The sequence below is a fragment of the Martes martes genome (genome assembly GCF_963455335.1).
Source record: "Martes martes genome assembly, chromosome: 13".
Classification (NCBI taxonomy): Eukaryota; Metazoa; Chordata; class Mammalia; order Carnivora; family Mustelidae; genus Martes; species Martes martes.
In genome coordinates this window covers 66,802,653-66,825,139 of record NC_137901.1, presented here as the reverse complement: position 1 = coordinate 66,825,139, position 22,487 = coordinate 66,802,653, and the positions used below count along the sequence as shown (strand labels likewise).

Sequence of the window (22,487 nt, the reverse complement as noted above, 5' to 3'; positions counted from 1 at the left end):
TGCATTGAGTGGGGAAAGGGGATTTCCTTGAACCTTATCTTTATGTGAATATTAAAAAAAAATAGAAAAGCAAAAGAAAAACATGGGTATATGTATCAAAAAATGTTCAAGTTAAAAGGTTATTATGGAGTTTGCTGTACTTAACATCTCATTGTGATGGTAAATAAGATAAAAGTCATTAAAAAATTGAAAAGAACGATAATATTGGGAACGAGTTAAGAATAAAAGTTGTATCTATGAAGTAGTAGTCGTTGTCACCTGGTTTGGTTTGGGTTTTGGTTTTGTTTTTTTTCGTTTGTTTGTTTGTTTTGTTTTGTTTTGTTTTTTTCTTTTGTTTTTTGCCTGGTTATCTGGGGAGGAGCCTGCCACATGGTTTTTCAGGCAGTCTTGCTAGCATTGAGTCCTGCTGCCCACAATCAAGGGGCTGGAGTCTGAGGAAACCAGTTTTTCAGGTTTTGTTCTCTGGAGGTTTTTGTTTTGTTTTGTTTTCCTCCCTTTGGCGACTTTTGGTGGTTCTTTGGAGGTTTAGAGGAAAGCAGACTACACCCAGACCTCAGTCTCTGAGAGAAGCCTCAGTCTGTTCCCCTCTGGGTGCTCCAGAGCACATAAACTCCCCCTCTGCCACTGGCAGAGCACGTCCCCAGTCACAGTCTCAGGGGTCGCAGGAGCTCCCGCTTTTACCCCAAACCATGAGAAGTACTAGTCCAGAAAGCTGGCTTTCAGCGGTTCCCGCCACCACCTGTTTGGGCAGGTCCAGACTGCCAGAGAGGTCCCAACCAGAGATAACACACTGAGATTTTCACACTGGCCTGGGCTGGGAGTGTTCAGACTCTCCTGGTCCTAGAGAGCTCTGGCTAGCTCCTGCAGGGACCTATCTCAGGGGAGTGTGTGGAGCACAACTAAGACCCCAGTAACATGGCATGCCTGCAGAGTGCAAAAGGCTGTGGTTCTAGAGAGTGCTGGCTGGTGTCCACACCAGACTCTCTCAGGCATGATTCCACCCAGACACTCTCACGTGCGCCAGCAGCTCAGGGACAAACACCTGACTTCTTCACTGCACTGGGTCTGGCTCAGCACCAGCAGTAGCCATCCTGGGTCTGTGGGCTTAAGCCCTGTCCCTAAAAGCCTGATTCACCCAATTTCCCCTTAAGATCTTTTGTTCTTTTTGAGTGCCTTAAACCAGACTCCAACTTAGTGCTGGTCCCCAATCACAGGGCGCTGTCTTATTGGGGCATTACTTTCCAATGGGTTGCTTCTGGTGGTTCTCTCCCCCTTTTGTTTATCTTCCAATATCTGTCCAATGTTCCCTCTCTGCATACCTGTCCATTGGCGTCTTCTGCCCCATAGAGATCCAGAAGTGTATAATTCTAATCTCAGGCTGATTTCATGGGTGATCAGAGTTCTTTGGTAGATAATCAGCTCACTTAAGGGGGCAAATTGAAACAGCGCCTCCTACTTCTCTGATATCTTGTCTCCCTCCCTCTCTGTACTTGCATTTTCATACTAACAATGTCATTGAGTTTGTTTGTTTGCTTGTTTGTTTATATTTTTTGTCATTGAGTTTAAATCAACCTTACTAAGAAGAGTTTTGTATAAAGGAACACATACCCTTTTAAAGTGCACAGTTAGCTAACTGGTGATTAACACATAAACTCTGTCACTGAATCTCCATCAGAGTTACTTCAGCTGTCACTCCTTTCCTCCTAGAACTTGGGTATCTTTGCCATTTTTGCTCTGAGGTCAATTCCACACAAAGCTTCCCTTGTCAGAGCTCCTGCAGACTTGTGTCTGTGTGCTGGGAAGACAGACCTTGGGAGGGAACCACTGCCCCCAGTGTGTGCAGAACTGTTGTTTCACACACATGGATAGAATGACAAAAATTTTTAGTTTAATTCCTCTAGGAACACATATAACTCTGTCTACCCACAACCTGAACAGAAACACTCCTCACTTCAGTGATTTAGGAACCTCAGAGGAAGGAGAATTCTGGAAAACAGGGATACATCACGTGATGGGGAAGTACACAGAATCCTCCACAGAGGGGGCCTTGTGTCCATTGGTACCCATCACTTATCTGAACATGATCCTGATCAACGTGAAATTTTGGTAAAGAATCCAGTCTACCTATGAACCACACAGGGAGCCATGGGCAAAGTGTCCCTGAGGGGTCTCAGTAGAGCATAAAACCTGGCATGAGGCTTTGGAGGGACAATAGAGGGACATTTGTCCTGGCCCTAAGTGAAGGGATAGTGTACAGAGCATCGAGGTAGGAGGAGCTCTCTCTGTTGGGTTTTGTTCACCATTTCACATAGTGATGTGTCTGAGTCTGGACACCAGGGGACACTGGGGCCCATTTCTGAGGAGTCAGGAGTAATAATAGCTTGGTCTTGCCACCTGTCATCCCTGCCTGTACCCTCTGCTCAGGGCTCACAGCTGGGACCTCCCCATCCCCTGACCCCACACAGCCCCTCCCGAACCCAATTCCAGACATGCTCAGGCAGAAGGTCTTGACCCCAGGTCAGTGAGGGTATAGAAAGCTGGGGGTCTCATTTGCATGAATGGGCCCTCCCTCTCTCAGAGGATGAAAAGGGGTAGGGACGGATGAAGGGAAGCTCTGCTCAGCTGTCAGGACCACAGTCATCAGGATTGATTATGGCCTCCATCATAGCCTTGTTCTCTCTCCTCCTCACCCTGCTGGCTCACTGTACAGGTGACTGGATGCAGGGACAAGGGAAGGGTTCCTGGGAGGACGTGTGAACTCTGTTTCCTTTCTTGTCTCTAGATTCCAGCATGACCCTTTCTGTGACTCTCCCCCTTCCAGGGTCTTGGGCCCAGTCTATGTTGACTCAGCCACCCTCCCTGTCTGGGGCCCCGGGGCAGAGGGTCACCATCTCCTGCACTGGAAGCAGCTCCAACATTGGGAGTGGTAATTATGTGAACTGGTACCAACAACTTCCAGGAATAACCCCCAAACTCATCATCTATGATAGTAGCAACCGACCCTCTGGTGTCCCAGATCGATTCTCTGGCTCGAGGTCTGGCAGCTCAGGCACCCTGACCATCACTAGGCTCCACACCGAGGATGAGGCTTATTATTCCTGCTCAGCATGGGATGACAGTCTGAATGCTTACACAGTGCTCCAGTCCTGTGAGGAAATGAGACAAAAACCTGCTTCCGCCAGAGTGATGGGGTTTCCTCGTGCAGCATCCATCTTCTGCCAAGACAGTTGCTTCTCTTTTTGTTTGGCCTAAAACAGGTCTGAAACCAAACTGAGCAAACTGTCCCTAATATTGTCTTTGTTTCTCAATTCTGTCCCCAAAGTCTGTCCAGGTAGACACATGTTTTCTATTGTAGGCAAACTGAGCAGAACATTTCTAGATGCTGGAGCAGGTTGCCCTGGGAGCAGAGTCCCTGAGGATTGTGCTAGTTTGCTAGGGCTGCCATAACATATTGTAGACTGGGTGGATAAATCAAAATATTTTTATTTTCTCACCATTCTGGAGGCTGAGTGTCCAAGTTCAAGGTGACAATAGGGCTGATTTCTCCTGAGGCCTCTCTTCCTGGCTTGCAGATTGAAGCGTTCTTCCTGGGTCCTCACATAACATTTCTCTGTGTGTTCACCCCTGGTGTCTCTACATTTTCTTCTAAAGACACCAGCCCTATTTATTAGGGCACCAACCTTAAAATCTCATTTATCCATCATCCTACCCTTTAATGCTTTATCTTAAATAAGCACAATACAGGTTAGTGTTACTAGTCAGGGTTTTTAGGGGACACAGTTCAGTCCATACCAAAGCATGAAAACAGAACAAGGGACAGAGGATACAGCTATGTCTCATTCAGAATAGTCACCATCCACACGATATGCATGCGTGGCATTTACTGAACCTTCACTGAAGTTGCCCTACAACTCAACTCAATTCTGACTCTCTGTGCTGGTAATAACACAGATCCCTGAGGACAAAGGATCAGTCCTGCAGAACTTCCTCCATTTTGGTTGGCAATCACAAGTCCCAAGTGCTACCTGGGCTTCTACCCATCTGATATAGATTGCAGTTTCCAATCAACCCCTACAAGAATTTGAGGAATTTGCTTGAGTGGTTCAAACAAGTCAAAGAAACATTTTACTGAGATTACTTATCCATTATAAAAGGGTATAACTTAAAAGCAGCCATATGGAATAGATGCCTAGGGCCACATGTGGCCAAAGGACTTGGAGTTCCCATGACCACTGTGAACTTGACACTGTCCCTCAAATATCCACCTGTTCACCAGTCCTGAAGCTCTCTGGCCCCCCTCTGTTGGGTTTTATGGAGTATTCATTACATACAATGATTAAATCATTGCCTATTGGCAAAAAAAAAAATCAACCTCCAACAACTCCTCATCCAGATTAGGAGGTAGCATTGAAAGTTCCAACACTGTGCTCATGGGTGTTGTTATACGGGTGAGTGGCTCCCCATCTTTAGTTGTTTTCCAAAAGCCATTTTGCTAACTTAATGAAAGACAGCTTTATCACTGCATCCTTTGCAAGCTATATCTCTTTCTGTTTGTTCTGTAGCTGAGGAGGAGGGGTGGGCCTGAGAACTCCCACTACTGGTCTCCCAAGAGCATTCTAAAGGAGATTTTTGTGTTGATAATTTTGATATTGTACATACACATCTTTACACTTCCATAGATCAAGGCCTATCTGAATGCGAGAAAAAGTATAATAATCATATGCAACACTACAGAATCATGGCATTTAGAAATCAGACCTGACTGTTTGAATAAACAGGGACCTGGGAAGCAGCAGAAACCAGCTGGTCTCTCAGGGCTTTGGGTCATGGTGAGGTGCATGCCCTGCATCCTAAGCCATCAATAGCAAGAGAACTATGAACAGAATCATCCTGAGCCTGAGTGGCACTGGGCCAGACTGTAATGCAGGGCTCTTCTCAACATATCACATAATGTTGTGTCTGAGGCTGGACACTGGGGGTTCTCAGGGTCCTTTCTGAGGGTTGAGGCATGATCAGAGTTGGGAGCAGCCACCTGGCAATGCCTGTGCCCTCAGCTCAGGGCTCACCAATGTCACCCCTCCATCCACTTGCCACACAAACAACTTCCTGAACCCAAGGCATGACATCCTCAAGCAGAGGGGCCTGACTCAGGGCCAGTGAAGAGTGAGAGATGAGCTATCATTTGAATGGATGGGTCCTCCTTCTCTTAGTGGATGAAGAGGGGAAGGGAGATATTAGGGCAGATCTGCTCAGCTATGAGGCCACAGAAGGCAGGATCAGTGATCGTCTCCAACATGACCTGGTCCCCTCTTCCCCTCAACTGCCTTGTTCTCTGCATGGATGACTGGATACAGGGACAAGGAAGGGAAGGTCAAGAGTCCTTCTGAGGGTGCATGGGCCCTGTTTTTTCTTCTTGTCTCTAGATCCCAGAATCATCTTCTCACTGTTCCCCTCCCTTCCAGGGTCCTGGGCCCAGTCTATGTTGAGCCAACCAGCCAGAAGGTCACCATATCCTGCACTGGAAACACCAACATTGGTAGTGGTTATTATGCACACTGGTACCAGCAGCAACCAGGAACAGTCCCCAGAATCCTAATATCACAACTGACCTTCAGGGCTTCCAATGGATTCCCAGGCTCCCTGACAATTACTGATCTCCAGGCTGAGAACAAGGCTTATTATTAATTCCAGGCCTCTGAGAACCATTTCATGCTGACACTGTGCTCCGGACCTGTGGGGAAGTAGGCAAAAACCTGTTTCCCTGCAGTGGTGGGGCTCCCTGTGCAGACACCACTCCTCTCTAAGGACAGTTGCTTCCTTCATTTTTTTTCCCCAAAACCTGGAGTCTAAGACCTACCACTTGGGAATTGCTCTAAAGAAGGAGAATCATCCTTTTAAACTCTGCCCCCATGCCTGCCCTTGAAATCAATATATTGACTATTTTTGTTTTGTTTTGTTTTGTTTTGTTTTTCTGAAATTAAGCATAAATTTCTGGATTCTCAGACAGGTTGTCTTGGTGACAGAGTACATGAGAGGTGTGGCAGTCTGCTTGGGCTGCCATTATGTGATAACACAGAAACATAGGGTTAACCTATATAGCTTAACCAACAGAAATATATTTTTGCAATTTCTGGGGACTGGAGGTTCCAGTTCAAGGTTTTGTAGGTTTGATTTCTCCTTAGGTCTTTCTTACAGATGGCTGCATTCTTGTGGGCCCTCACCATGGCCTATTCTCTGTGTGTTCACCATTTTTCTTAATCTATTCCTGAAGACATCAGCCCCATTTGATAAAAGTACCACACTTATGACCTTACTTACCTTAATTACCTCCTCCAGTGCCTTATATCCAATACAGTCCTATTGAGGGTTGGAGTTTCAACACTGTTTTCAGGGGACATGGTTGAGTCTATATCAAGAAGTCAGGGCAGAACCAGGGACACAGTGTTCAGCTGTGTCACTCAAGAGTAGTTGACTGTGGAGATAATGCACATCCGGAACATTTGGTGAACACCTACTATGTGATAAACCTGCTTCTAGGGATGTGGGAAACATGTGGACACAAGAGGAAAGGTCCCCATGCCCAGGGTACTGATAATGTGTGGGGGAAGTAGGAGGACACAGAAGCTAAACATGTTGTACAGAAAAGCTGTGCCCCAGGAGAGTGAGGAGTGAGGTCAACGTGAAATTGGAGCATTGGAGGGGTTCAAGGGAACCCTGGAATCTGAGGTGTTGTGATGACATCCCAGTGCTGCATCCATAAGGAAGGAACAGGAGGGGAGAAGGCAGTGGCAAAGCAGGGGCTGTGGATGGTGCCCCCAATCAGACTAGGAATTCTGGACTGGGGAAGCAGGTGACATAGTGAAGGAGAGTTAGGGTCCCCATGACGTAAAGGAAACAGTGACTGAGGAAGAGAATGGGAAGAGAGGGAGGAAACAAGGTCTTGGGAACAGTGAAGGGAGGGGACTCCATCAGCTAGGGCCGTGTGAGGACCCATCTCTGATGCAGGATGACTTCCACCTCACATTCCTGAGAAATACGATCATCCCCTGACTCAGGGCAATGTTCATTGGAGTTCTAGGAATGCACGTGTCTGCTTACTCTGCTCTAACACTTGGTGAAACTTCACCTGTGCCGGTTGAAATGTCAAACAATTACTAGAAGAAAGTCATGTGAGGATGAGCTCAGGCCCTTCCTTCTCACTGCTGTCTATGTGTTACAAACCTTTCCCTTTGGAAAAGCACAGAAAACAACAACTTCCTTTAGATAAATTAACATGAACTTCAGGACCTGGGGTTCTATAGTTTGTTGGAATTTAAATGCTTCTAGAACATTATTTTATGCATTAAGAGTTGACGAGTACTTAAATATACCTCTCACTTTATTGATGAGAAAAAGGGATCAATAGGACACAACAGTCAAGGAGGCTGAGACTCAGCTCCAGATGAGATCCTGGCCTCAGAACAGGGGGTCAGCAATCCTACTGGAGGATCAAGCCAGATGGCTCCACACCCTGATCCTCTCTTCCTCGGTGGGGTCTGCAAGGCTGTGCTGGGAAACAGCCTTAGAACATGCTCATTTTGTTACATCCCAGGACATACAGAGTCTAGGAGGAGAAATAAGGATTCTACTAGAAACAAAATGGGAGAAAGGCAACTAAAGGAGACAAAGCCCACACTGAAGTGATCAGAGAAGAAAGGGCTGAAGCCATACTTTATCGAGAATCAAAAGAAACACTGAGATGATTTCTAATGTGTATTTCATACTGTCACTAGTTTTTAAATCCATTAAACAAACTTGACTTTCCAAAAGTTCACTTGTCCTTTTGTTCACAGCACATGTGGGATAACATGATGGAAAGTGCCCTGAGCCAGGCACAGAGTCCTCATCACACAGGAGTGAACATCATCCTGCAGGGCTTTTTGCCTGGGCCATACAGCCTTTGGTCTGAATGTTCTCCCAGAGCAAGGAGGTACAGTTGGATACAGTGGTCCTGATTTAGCCCCCGTGTATCCAGGGTGTCTACAGAGCTTGGACTGAGATGGCAGGAAGCTGAGTGGCCACATTTCAAAAGAAACCACTGTTGACAGGGCTTCTCGGTGTTCCTGAGCCTCTGGGATGTCCTCTCTCTCCTCCTGCAGCCCAATAGCTCCAGGGGCAGCCAGTCCCTGACCATTCTGACATTCCTTCCACAGAGCAGTTCTGGGCCATGCCAGGCTCACTCCCACCCACGGGCCTTGATCTGAAATTCAGGTAGTCTCATCTGAGGAAGAAACAGAAAATAAATTTCTCATGATAGAATTCCTCTGACCACATGCATCTCATTCACACCCAGAGCTGGACAAACTTCCACTCAGGGGTTCTTCTTCCCAAAATACAAATCATGGAATTATATGGGGCAAAGAAATACAGACTGTTTCTAATTGTAAAAGCACCTGCTAATTTTATTTTGGTAAAAGAGGTCAGAGTTTTATTTGCATGTTTTTTGGCTGAAATCTATCTTTCTGGCAAAACCATGGTAGAAAGTGGATATATGTTCAGATACAAGCGTATAAATTGTGGTCATATTCCATCAGACCCCATAGCACTTGTTTTGAGGGTGAACCCTTTTTTTCTCAAACCCTCCATTTGTAATGCCGATCCTAACAGCATCACAGGCCATGCTCTCCTGCAACAGGCCCTGGTTAAGGGACTCAGAGTTTTAAGTAAAATGCTGCAAAGAATGTCTTTTGTTACAGCTTCCTGAAGATCTGTGGAGTGTGATTGCAGAAATGATTCCTAGGAGTGAGTCACTGTGTTAAGTCTATGTAAATGATGGTAGTGACCAAGTGTGAGGGGACACTGATGGACAAGGAAGATTAGCCCATCTTTACACCCTGGAGGTAGGACCAACATCCCTTCCCATGACCTCCTATCCCTACAGAGATCCCTTTCAACCTTCAGCTGTGAAAGAGTCCACAGGGAAGAGGATCCATGGTCACCAGAAAGTCACATCAGTGGAAAGAACATGGTGTCCTGCACAGAAGGGGCCATGTGTCCATGGGGACTTGTCATTACTCTGGATGTGATCTAGCTCATTATGTCATACACATTATATATACACAGTATTTATTTGTTAACTATATCTCAATACATCTTAAAGATAAGAGTATTCAGAACTGAATTTGAAAACTCTCATTTTTTCTTTCAAAAATTATCATTTTCTGTAAATGCCTTTTGCATTGTCTCTATACATCACTTTTTTTATTCATAGTATGCAAGTAAGTCTCTGTACTTAATGTCCATTCTCTCTCCAGGAATTCATAAGGAATTTGTCCTGTGTGTGAAGGGATTCCTATTCTCTGAGAAATTTAGACAGACAAATCATAATATTTCTTCAGCATGTTTCTGTTTTGGTGAATGTGGAGGTCAGAAAACACACACACACAATAATAGTGTTAATAGCGTATTTATGTAATCCAAAAAATATAAGATTTAATGTATGTTCTGATTAATATATCAACACCCAATGACCTACATTCTATGATCAGTTCATGACAACTCACCACAGGAAGGGAAGTGACCACACAGAGAACTCATGGAACAAGTGGAAGACACTTGACACACTTACAACAAAGTCAGCATCTCTCGTGGTATGAAATACTATAGTACCTATGCCCATCACAGCTGATTCTTTGTCCCACATCTCGTGTGTGTGTGTGTGTGTGTGTGTGTGTGTGTGTGTGTACGTAAGTGGGGGGGTGCGCATGTGTGTGTGTGTGTGTGTGTGTGTGAGTGAGAGAGAGAGAGAGAGAGAGAGAGAGAGAGAGAGAGAGAAGGAGAAAACATAACAAACCATAACAACTTTCTGAGGGTTTTCTTTGAGAAGATATATGCTGGGGATAGTCAAGGGCATCTTTGCAGTTCTCCAGGCCTCTCCCATGACACCTCCTCAGAAAAATCCACCACCAAAGGACTTTCTAATCTAATGGGTGGTGAATGTTATCTTCTGATGAGAATCTGCACAGGCCAGAAAACAGTATGAAACCCACTCCCCCTGTCATTTAGCTTTGGCTCAGCCACTCAAAATTACTTTTGGGGTCTCCTGGGGCCCTTGTTCCTCACCCCCTTCACTCCTCAGTCTCTCTTCCCACCAGGCTCTCTGCTCCATCCTGACCCCCCGCCCTCTTCATGAAGACCTCTTCCCCTCAGATATAAGCTCTAACAGATCCTGCAGGCACGGTGGTGCTTAGTGGTGGGTCCCAGAGAGGTGACCCTTGTGTTACTGACAGTGTAGAGCAGGCTTTTCTCAGTTCCTTCCTGTTTGGTCCTTGTTGATGCAGGCCTACATCCCCACTGGAGGTGGACAGGAGAGGAATACAGGGTGGGGTCAGAAGTCTGAACCTGCTTCACTGGAAAATAGGGCCAGAGGGAGGAGCTCCTCTGCCTTTCCAAACAATGGGATGTGGTTGGTCCAGGCCTCTGTCCCTAGGCAGCACTGGCAGCAGGACACCTTCCCCTTCAGGGGCCAGGTCTCAGGCTACAGCCTTCCACTAACATAAGCAATGACAGAGGGTCCCTGAGTCAGTATCTGAGGAGCCCATAGAGGAAACTGAGGGAGCATGGTGGTGAGGAGGTTGTAACTCAGTGAGGGTCACCGCGGTGAGTGATCTGTCCCATTTGTGAAGAGGGTGATGGTGGAAATGGCAATTGTTAAGGAGGACCTGCCCCCTGTGCTGACATTGCCTGGTGTAACTTATTCCAGCACCATTATGGGGTGTTGTAGCATGTGTATGAGCCACATGGGTGAGCCCAGAGCTGTGGACCTAGTACATGGCTGCTTGGCATGTACCCTCTTTTCAGGGCTCCCTGGGTCCCATCAATCCCTTCCTCTCATGGCCCTAGATGTCTCCACAGCAGAAATTGACCAGGCCCCCGGTCTCCAATTGCAAACTGGAAATCAGAAGGGTTAAATCATGGTTAATACAGAGAATGGGGCAATCAAGAGAGATGAGGAATACTCTGAATGAAGTGTCCCACTCCCATCAGAATGAAGGAAGAGACAAGAAAAGTATGGGCATCTCTGTCCCTGCTGGGAGACAGATAGAAATCTCCCAGGTCATTTCTACCATACACTTGACCTCTTCCCTCTTTACCATTCTCACCCAACTCACAGGAGAGTGGGCTCTGGCATCAGTTGAGGGTCCCTAGGAAGATACCTGGGCCTTTCTTTCTCCTTGGTCATCAGCCTGTATTGTAGGTAGGGCATCGACTGTCTTACTCTGACACTCTGTCTTTCACTTCCAGGTCCCAAGTATGGTCTTTGATGACCTGTGTGCTGGATGGTGTGCTCCCTGATGGGGACTCAGCAGCTGTGTCCTCTCTGGTCGGCAGAGTCCCCTGAGCAGAGACCTTTGTGAGGTCTCAGCAGGTACTTGTTCCCAGGGCTGTCCCCAGAGCTGAAGCCAAACTCCATCCCCCCCCCCAGTGTATGGTATGAGCAGAGCTCCACCACCAGGGCTCAGGGAGGTTCTAAGAAGTCAGTGGATGGACCTATTTGCATGGGCAGCCCCACTTGTGGCAGAGGGTGGAGGATAAAAAACCTGGGGTAGCCTAGCTTACTGTGGGGACCAGGGTCTGTGTCACCATGGCCTGGAATCCTGTCTTTCTCATGCTTTTCTCTCACTGTGGATGTAGGGATAGGTCTCAGGTCACAGGGCAGTCTTCCAACTGATCTCAGACTCATGAGAGATTCATGCTGAGTCTCCTTGGCTCAGACTCATGTAAACTTTAACCTGCTCCCTGCTCCATCACACATGTTGACCCAGCAGCCCTCCCTCTCTGCATCTTCAGAAACAACAAACAGACTCACTTGCACCCTGCCCAGTGGCTTCAGTGCTGGGAGCTGCTACTATACTGGCTCCAAAAGAAGCCAGGGAGCCTTCCCTGGTATCTGCTGTACTACTACAAAGACTCAGATAACCATCAGGGCTCTGGGATCCCCAGACACGTCTCTGGATCCAAAGAAGCCTCAGCCAGTGCAGAACTTCTGCTTATCTCTGAGCTGCAGCTGATGAGGCTGACTATCACTGTTCTATTGGATCAGTGGTTCTGGTAACAGGGACACATACAGATAGGGATGTGGGACAAATAACAGCCTGCCTAGGGCCTTGGATGCTGTCTGTCTTCCAATATAAAATAACAATACATACTGACTGTACTTGGAAGTGGCTTCTGGATCATTATGCCCTTCCTCCCAATTTCCTGTGCAACCTATCTGAAATCTCAGGAGAAATAAAAATAAAAGCTGACAAGGAAAAAAAAAAACTCATTATGATACAGAAATATTGCTAGTGTTCCAATCTGGGGGGGGAGGGGAAGCCTGTTTACATGGTAGTTCTCTTCCAAAAGCCAATCTACTTTACATAGATTTCATGGTCAGAGCAGGAGGACCATCTCAGCAGGTGGACAGTTTTCCACAATATGGACTCTGCCTTTCCAAGTGTCAGAGCAGATACCTCTTCTTCCCCCTCCCCCTGAGCTCCTGTTCTCAGGACTGGTCAAGGCTCACTGAGTCCCAGGGACAAGGCACTAGAATGTGAGATGCTGTGTGAGAACAAGGCCCAGGAAGAATTCCAGGGTACTTTAGCCTTCATTTGTGATGTCAGGGAAGAGTGGTTACACATGGGAGGGAGATTTGGGTCCTGAAATGCTAGAAAAACCCTGAGCCTGTTCCACAGACTTTAGGTGAGGTAGTCCTGTGGATGTGATTTCCTACACCTGACACTACACAGAACAAGGGGATTCTCATGAGGACCTTTTCCTGATCCCACAGGGCCTGTTTGCGGCTGCCTCTCTTCTGGTACCCACTGGAGTTTTGCAATAATTCTGGGTGTAAAGAGATGTCTTGGATGTGCAGGGAGAAGAAACTGTAATACTTGCTGGAAATCACTTTGCTCATGAAGCTGTTATAAAGATCCAAAACTAGAATCCCCCTTTTGCAGAGAGAAGACTAGTAAAATGGGGGTGACCATAGTAAGAGCTCTCTTGGAGAACCCCTGGGTTGCGAGCTAGAACAGCATTGACTGAGCTCCCAGGTCACAGCCTGATTTTCTGCCACTGAGTTTGTCAAATAGGCCTTCTTGACCACCTCTGGGTTTTCAGTGTGAGGACAAATTAAGGCTGTCACTCAGTTGGCTTGAATCACCATGTCCCCAAGATCTACTGCTACATGGTGAAGTGAGATAAATGTCTCCCTTTCACTCCTGTCTAAATCCTGTCCTGTCCGCACCTATGCCCCCACGCTATCTCAAGCTGTAACTACCTCTGATACTGTTACTAGAAGCTGAGTAGTGACTATATGACAAACACAGCTTGTCTTACTTATCTCTTGATGAGGCCAGATCAGTCTGATTTCAGGAGCAACTATCTGCTCACACATGCTGGTGTTGGTGAGGTGGGGATACCAAGAATTCCATGGCAAGAAGTCCATCATGTGCCACCTGCAATCCACTTACATTTCTTCCAGCCTCCATAGATATTCTGTCCTTGAGACCCAATATTTCCTGATCATTCCCAGAGCTGTGGAACCTTAGCTGAGATGGATTGATGTTTTTTACAGCTTATATTCCCTCTCTACTTCATTATTTATGATGACATTGGATAAACCTCAGTTTTTTTTTTTTTATGTGAAACCTCTGGACTACAGTCCTATTGTCACAAATAATGTCATAATTCTAAAACAATTCCCAGAAAGTTCTGCATTCTTTCAGGGCCAGTGTGTGAAGTATTAAAAAACCAAGGAATGAGAGCCCAGGATGTTGGAGATGACAGACCATGGGGAACCTTATCCAATAGTGGCGTAAGAATCTATAATACAGAGAGGTTGTTTCCATATATTCTAATGTTCTTTTTATATCAGTTCTCAAATGCCGAACAAATATAAAGTTGACTAAAAGGGTATAAATAAATCATGGATTTATAAGAAAACAAAATTTACCAATAATACAACAATAAGAAAATTAAAACCCAGAATGGGTTGCAGGATAAACACCAGCACAACCAGCATTATATTCTCATAGCATGGACATATAGGAGATTCCAGGGCCTGTCCCATGAGGGTGAGAGAATCTATCAGGAGACCTTCACACCACAAGGGTATCAACAAAGAACACAGTAACACACAAGAATCTCTAAGGGAAACCCATGCAGACTGTAATAATATAGTGAATTTACAGCGCCCTTGGGGGAATCATATACTTAATGTTGGTTTTAGATAACTCTAGAGAAGCCTCAGAGCCAAAAGGGCTTCCTGGACTAGCAGAGTACCCAAGCAGTGGAGCCTGGATGCAGGTTATGGTCAGCAAGCCCAGGAAGAGTGTCTCAGCTATGAGCATCATAAACTCCAAGCCAGGATGGTTGAGAATCACTTCTCTCTTGGGCAGCCTGAAAAAACAGGCGCCTGCATCCATGCACAGGTAAAATCTTGCAGAGAAGTAGTGGTCAGTAAAGGACATTAGAGCAGCACCCAGACAGGATCCAGGAACTGCAGGTGCACGTGTGAACCCAGGGCCGCTTGTGGTTTCTGAAACATAAAAATCAGGGACACCCCAAGGTGTCTGAAATGACCTCTGAGAGACTCACTGTTGGTATGCCTCACAGGAGGCAGTGGTTTTCCACAGCAGATACAGAAATGGAGACTGTTTGTCCTGGTGGGTTTAGAGAAGAGAACAGACTGTGATTTCAGTGCTCTGGGTCAGAGGTTTGAGTGTGACCATTTTTGTTCTGATCTTCTGAAGAGGTGCAGAAAGCCCACCAGGGAACAAAAGCACAGAGGTCCGATTCCCACTGAGCCCATCCTCCTGACAGGGGGCAGGGCAACTCCATACAGGCAGGGATACGTGTCTTCTTCCCCCAGAAGACAGGCTGGAAGAAGAAGAGGACTACAATGCTATGGACCCCATAAGGGTGTAGAATCCCAACACCAGGGGAAAATATTATATTGCACTCCAGGCGTTGCCTCAGGGCTTGCTTATTTTTAAGATAAATTTTTATTTTTCTTTTTTCTTTCTCTTATGCTTTTCCTCTTTTTTTTTTCTTTTTACTTTTTTTTTCCTCATTTCATCTAGATGCTTATTATATCAGGTCATGTTACTAATAGCTTTTTAACTTGTGTTTTTTCACTTACATTTTTATGGATATATCTTTATTGTCATCCCTTTTTTCATAATTCAATTTCATCTCTCTCTCTCTCCCTCTCTCTCTCTGTATATATACAAGTTTGACTTTCCTTGTAATTTTGGGAAGCAGTGTACTCTAAGACAGAGACAAAAATATACCCAGGAACAACTGAAAACACCCTGTTTTGTCCACTCTGAGATATTATAGCCCCCTTTCCACTCACTCACTTGTTTTTTTTTTGTTTTTTTGTTTTCTTTTTAAAATTTTATTCTTGTGTTTCATTTGGGTACCCCCCCCACTCCCGGTGGTGGTTTCTGACTACTCCAGATTTTGCTAGGTTGTATCTTGCTTGGGTTGCATTGATATTCTGGACTTTGCTCATTCAATTGACCAAGTCTTGATAGAATGACTAGGAGAAGGAGCTCTCAACAAAGAAAAGAATCAGAGACAATGTCCTCTGCCACAGAATTAATGGATATGGATATAAGAAAGATGTCAGAGATAGAATTCAGAATAGCAATCATAAAAGCAATAGGTAGGCTTGAAAATAGCATTACTGACAATATAGAATATCTAAGAGCAGAAATGAGATCTAGTCAGTCAAACTAAAAAGTACTAAAAATGAGATGCAGTCTAAACTGGATACTCTAACAGCTAGGGTAAGTGAGGCAGAAGAAAGAATTAGTGATTCAGAGGATAAGCTGATGGAAAGGAAGGAAGTTGAGGAAAACAGGGATAGGCAACTAGTAACATGATAAAAGGATTGGAGAGATTCATGATTCCATGAAATGTTCCAATGTCAGAATTATTAGGATCTCTGAGGGGGTGGGGGGCTATAAAGTGTATTTGAGCAAATCATAGTTGATAATTTTCCAATCTAAGGAAGGAAACAAGCATTCAAGTCCAAGAAGCAGAGAGGATCTATTCCAAAATCAACAAAAATATATCAAAACACAGACAAATAATAGTGAAGCATGCATAAATAAATAAATAAATAAATAAGTATTATCCTGAGAAAAACAAGAGAGAGGGGGTTCCTTACATCTGGAGGGAGGGACACCAGAATAACATCAGACCTGTCCACAGAAACCTGGCAAAGCAGAAAGGGCTGGCAACATATATTCAGGGTACTAAATGAGAATAACATGCAGCCAATAATACTATAGCAGGCAAGGCTGTCATTCAGAATGAATGGAGAGATAAGGAACCCAAGACAGGCAGAAAATGAGAATATGTGACTACCAAGTCAGCCCTGCAGGAAATATTGAGGGGGGTTATGTAAGGGAAGAGAGACCACAAGAGTCACATAGACCAGAAAGAAAAAGAGAAAATCTACAGAAACAAGGACTTTACAGGCAATACAATGGCAGCAGATTCATGTCCTACAATAGTTACTCTGAATGTAAATGGGTTGAAAGCTCCCATGGAAAGACACAGTGTTTGAGATTGGATTAAAAAAAAACAAAAACAAAAACAAAACAAACAAACAAAAAACAAAACAAAACAAAACAAAAAAACAAAAAAAAATAAAAAACAGCCAAGACCCATCCATATGCTGTCTAACCAGAGACTAATTTTGAGCCTAAAGCACCTCCAGATTGAAACTGAGAGGATGGAGAACAATTTACCATGACACGGGACCTCAAAAGAAAGCTGGGAAGCAATCCTCCCTTCACACAAATTCGATTCTAAACCAAAGATAGTATTAGGAGATGTAGAGGGACACTGTATCATACTTAAAGTGTCTATCCATTAAGAAGATCTAACAATTGTGGGGTGCCTGGGTGGCTCAGTGGGTTAAAGCCTCTGCCTTTGGCTCAGGTCATGATCCCAGGGTCCTGGGATTGAGCCCCACATCAGGCTTCTGCTTGACGGGCAGTCTACTTCCCCCTCTCTCTCTGCCTGCCTCTCTGCCTACTTGTGATCTCTGTCTGTCAAATAAATAAATAAAATATTTTAAAAAATCTAACAATTGTAATATATATGCCCCAAATATGGGGCAGCCAATTATATAAACAATTTAATAACCAAAATAAACATATTTATAATAATACAGTAATAGTAGGAGACATCAACACTCCACTCACAGCAATGGATGGATCATCTAAGCAGAAGATCAACAAGGAAACAAAGGCTTTGAAGGACACATTGGACCAGATGGACTTTGTATATACATATATAGAACATTCAATTCTACAACAACAGAATACTCATTCTTCTTGCGTGTGCACAGAACTTTCTCCAGAATAGAACACATACTGGGTCATAAATCAGGTCTCAACTAATACCAAAGATTGGGATTATTCCCTGCATATTTCCAGACCACAATGCTTTTAAAGTGGAACACAATCAAGAATAAATTCGGAAGGAACCTGAACACTTGGAAGTCAAAGAGCATCTTGCTAAAGAATGATTGTGTCAACCCAGAAATTAAAGAAGAACTTGAACTATTCATTGAAACTAATGAGAATGAATCATTGAACACTACATCAAAAACTAATGATATACTATATTGCAGCTAACTGAACATTAAAAAAAAGGAAAAGAAAAAAGAAAGAAAACACATTGGGTCAAAACCAGGGGCTACTGCCATGGTGGTCCTAAGAGGGAAATATATAGCCATTCAAGTCTCTTTCACAAAATTAGAAAAATCCCAAATGCAGAAGCTAACCTTACACCTACAAGAGCTGGAGAAAGAACATAAAGTAAAGCTGAAAGCGGGAGAAGAGAAATAATTAGCATCAGAATGAAATAGAAACCAGAAAAATGGTAGAATGGATCAATGAAACTAGGAGCTGGTTCTTTGAACGAATTAATAAGGAAAAAATAGAAAATATAAACAGACCAATAATTTGCAATGAAATTGGCACAGCCATCAAAAACCCTCCAAAAAATAAGAATCCAGGGTCAAATCATTTCCCAGGGTAATACTGCCAAACATTTAAAGAAGAAATATTACCTACTCTACTGAAGCTGTTTCAAGAAATACAAATAGAAGGAAAACTTCCAAAAGCTTTCTATGAGGCCAGAATTACCCTTGTCCCCAAACCAGGCAAAACCCCATCAAAAAGCAGAATAAAAGACCAATATTCCTACTGAACATGGATGCCAAAATACTCAACAAGACCTTGGCTATAGTACATTAAAAGGGTTATCCACCAGGACGAGGTGGGCTTTATTCCTATACGCAAGCACGGTTCAACATTGGCAAATCAACCAATGTGATAGGCACATTAATAAAAGAAAAGACCAGAACCATACGATCCACTCAATTGATGTAGGGAAAAATCCAGCATAATACAGCATCCTTTCTTGATTAAAACTCTTCACAGTGTAGAGATAGAGAGAATATCATGAAAGCCATCAATAAAAAGCCCACAGTGAATCATTCTTGATGTGAAAAAAAAACTAAAGGCTTTTTCCTTAAAATCAGGAACATGACAGGGATGACAACTCTCACAATTATTCTTCAAGATAGCACTAGAAGTCCTAGTATCAGCAATCAGACAATGAAAAGAAATAAAAGGCATTCAAATTGCCAAACAAGAAGTCAAAGTCTCTCTCTTCATAGATGACAAGATACTTTCTGTGGAAAACCCAAAAGACTCCACCACCAAATAACTGGAACTGATACAGCAATTTAGCAATGTGGCAGAATGCAAAATCAATGCACAGAATTCAGTTGCATTTCTATACACTAACAATGTAACTGAGGAAACAGAAATTAAGGAATTGATTCATTTTATAGTACCATCAAAAACTATAACATACCTAGGAATAAATCTATCCAAAGAGGAAAAGGACCTATACTTTAGAAACTACAGAACACTAATGAACAAAATTGAGGAAGACACAAAGAGAGGAGAAAACACCCCATGCTCATGGATTGGAACAATAAACACTGTGAAAATGTCTATTGTACCCAGGACAATCTACACTTTTTTTTTTAAGATTTTTTTTCACTTATTTGACAGTAATAAAAATCACAAGTAGTCAGAGAAGCAGGCAGAGTGAAGGAGAATCAGGCTCCCTGCTGAGCAGAGATCCCAATGCGAGGCTTGATCCCAGGACCCCGAGACCATGACCTGAGGCAAAGGCAGAGGTTCAACCCACTGAGCCACCCAGACTCCTCCAATCTACACTTTCAATGCAATCCTTTCAAAGTACCGTTGGCATTTTTCACAGAGCAGAAACAAACAATCCTGAAATTTGTATGGAGCCAGGAAAAAACCTGAATCACCAGGGGAATGGTGAAAAAGAAAAACAAAGCTAAATACCTGACTTCAAGCTATATTAAAAAGCTGTGATCATCAAGACAGCATGGCATCGGCACAGAGTCAGACACATAGATCAAGGGAACAAAATAGATAGCCCAGAAATGGATCCTCAACTCTATGTCTACGAATCTTTGATAAGTCAGGAAAACATTTTTCCAACGGAAAAAAAGAAACTCTTCAGCAAATGGAGCTGGGAAAATCAGACAGCCACATACAAAGAATGAAACTGGACCATTCTCCTACAGCATATAGAAAGATAACATCAAAATGGTTGAATGACCTCAGTGTGAGAAAGGAATCCATCAACTTCCTAGTGGAGAACATAGACAGCAACATCTTTGATATTGGCCACAGCAACTTCTTTCAATACACATTCCTAAAGGCAAGGGAAATGAAAGCAAAGATGATCTTTTGGGATTCATCAAAGTAAAAAGCTTCTGCACGGGGGGGGGGGAGAAAAGATGGCGGGGAAGTAGGAGGAGGCACCTTTTCAACCTGTACCCTAAAGTGAGCTGATTACCTACCAAAGAACTCCGATCACCCATGAAATGAGCCTGAGATCAAAATTATACACGTCTGGATCTCTACGGGGGGCAGAAGACACCAGTGGGCAGGTAAAGTGGAGTGGGAACGTCGGACTGATATCGGAAGACAAACAAAAGGGGGAGGGAGCCACCAGAGGCGACTGATTGGAAAATAATACCCCAATACGAGAGTGCCCTGCGTCTGGGGACCAGCATTAACTTGGAGTCTGGTTGAAAGCACTCAAAAGACCAAAGGATCTCGGGGGGAAATTGTGGGAATCAGGGCAGCTAGGGACAGGGGCTTAAGTCCCCAGACCCAGGACAGCCTCCCCTGGCACTGAGCCAGAGAGAGTGCGGGGGAGAAACCTGGTCTTTGTCCCTGAGCTGCCAGCGCGCCCGAGAACTAGTGGAATCCAGCTCCCGTCAGGGGCTGGGAGCCACACCAGACGGCAGAACGCACACCTTGCTGGAGATGCGTGCGCCTCACCCTCCCCTGAGAGAGGTGCATGAACACCCAGCCTGGTGTTCTCGGACCCATGCGGCGATAGAGCCGATAGAGCTGGGGATGCCCACGCCCCAAACCCTCCCATGGGAGAGGTGCACGCAAGCAAGGTGCTCTTAGCCCCGGCCAGTGGGAAAATCTCAGTGTGCGATCGCTGCTTGGAACCTCTCTGGCGGTCTGGAGCCGCCCAGACAGCCACCACTGCTGTGGTTTTGCATACAAGCAGGAGATCCTGCATCCCCAGGGACCTCGACTCAGAACCTGCTCTGCCAGCGGCCCAGCGGCTGCAGCACCTGCAGGGGAGCAGACTGAGGCTTCTCTCTGAGAGGGAGGTCGGGGTGCAGTTTTCTTTCCTCTAAAACCTCCAAAACCATCAAAAGCTGTCAAGGCGAGAAAAAAGAAGTGAACAAACATAAAAACCTCCAGAGAACAAAAGAGAGAAAAGAAGTGAACAAACATAAAAACCTCCAGAGAACAAAAGCCTGAAAAAACTGTTTTTCTCAGAGACCACCCCCTTGAGGGGGGTGGGAGGACTTAACTCAGGGAACATCATTGACTGAAAACCCACGTGGCAGCCCCCTCCCCCAGAAAACAAATCAGGAAAGAAAAAAAAAAAAGACTACAAGAGAACAACCAACACTACTTCATAGATACAACATTTATTTTTAATTCATTCCCACTATTCTGGTTCATTTTTTTTTCTTTTTTTTATATAGATAATTTTTTAACCTATTTACCATCACAGTGAGATGTCCAGTACATCAAATTCCATAATAAACTTCTAACCTGAATTTTTTGATACATACACATGTGTTTTTCTTTCGCTTTTCTATTTTTTTAATTTTTTAAAAAAATTGAGTTTAGTTTAGTCCAGTTTATTCCTTTTTTATTTTTATATTCTAGTATTCATATAGAGTTAAACTTCAAGGTAACCCCCTTTCTCCAAGCAATGCTACCCCTATAGGTAAACCAATTTTTAATCCCCCTTTTTCTTAGGAAAGTTGAGTCCTTTAACAAAGATATCAAGATACATCCAGGAAGAATCAAAATAACCTTCCTCGCCCATACTGAGAATCTATAACCATGCTCCCATCTTTTTCTTCTGCCAGTGTCTCTGTGTATTTATGTTTGTCTTGATAGTATATAAATATTAGACTTGGGGTTCTTCTTGACGAGGCTCCTCCTTTTTTTGATTATATATATATATATATTTTTTTCTCTCGTCATATACTTTTATCAGTCTTTTTGTTGGTCTGTTTTTGTTTGTATACATCATAAATCTTACCCTGGGGTCCATTTGGGCTGAACCTTCTCTTTTATCTTCCCTTTTTTTCCTGTCTCTCTCTCTCTCTCTTTTTTCTTTTTCTTTCCTTTTTTCTCTCGTTTGGGTGGGGAATCCTGAGTGCTCAGAAGCATTCCAGAGTGCACCTTGACAGCACCACGGTCGATACATCCAGCTACATCTGTCCAGTCATCTCTCACCAAAATGACTAGGAGGAGGAATCCCCCACAGAAGAAAAATACAGAGGATGGGCCTTCTGCAACAGAGCTAACGGCTATCAACATAGACAATATGTCAGAAAGAGAATTCAGGCTAACAATTATCCAGGCAATAGCTAGGCTGGAGAAAGCCATGGATGACCAAATGGAATTGATTAAGGCAGAATTGAAAGCCACCAGGGAGGATGTTCACAATGGTAGGGCAGAGCTGAAGGCCACCAGGGAAGAGGTTCACCATGCTCTCAGTGAGTTCCAATCTAATCTAAATTCTCTAAAAGCTAGCGTAACTGAGACAGAAGATAGAATTAGTGATCTGGAGGACAAACAGATAGAGAGAAAAGATCAGGAGGAAGCCTGGAACAAACAGCTTAGAAGCCACGAAAACAGAATCAGGGAAATAAATGATGCCATGAAACGTTCCAACATCAGAATTATTGGAATCCCTGAAGGGGAGGTAAAAGAAAGAAGTCTAGAAGATATAGTGGAACAAGTTCTTCATGAAAATTTTCCCAATCTTGGGAATGGAAC

At 44.2% G+C, this 22,487-nt stretch overlaps 1 gene segment (V, D, J or C); it reads left to right on the top strand.

Moving 5' to 3' along the window:
• The first annotated feature begins 2,790 nt into the window (after nucleotides 1–2,790).
• On the top strand, nucleotides 2,791–3,252 carry LOC308354286 (putative non-functional immunoglobulin lambda variable 1-50). The segment is given in 1 exon: nucleotides 2,791–3,252.
• Nucleotides 3,253–22,487: the final 19,235 nt, after the last annotated feature.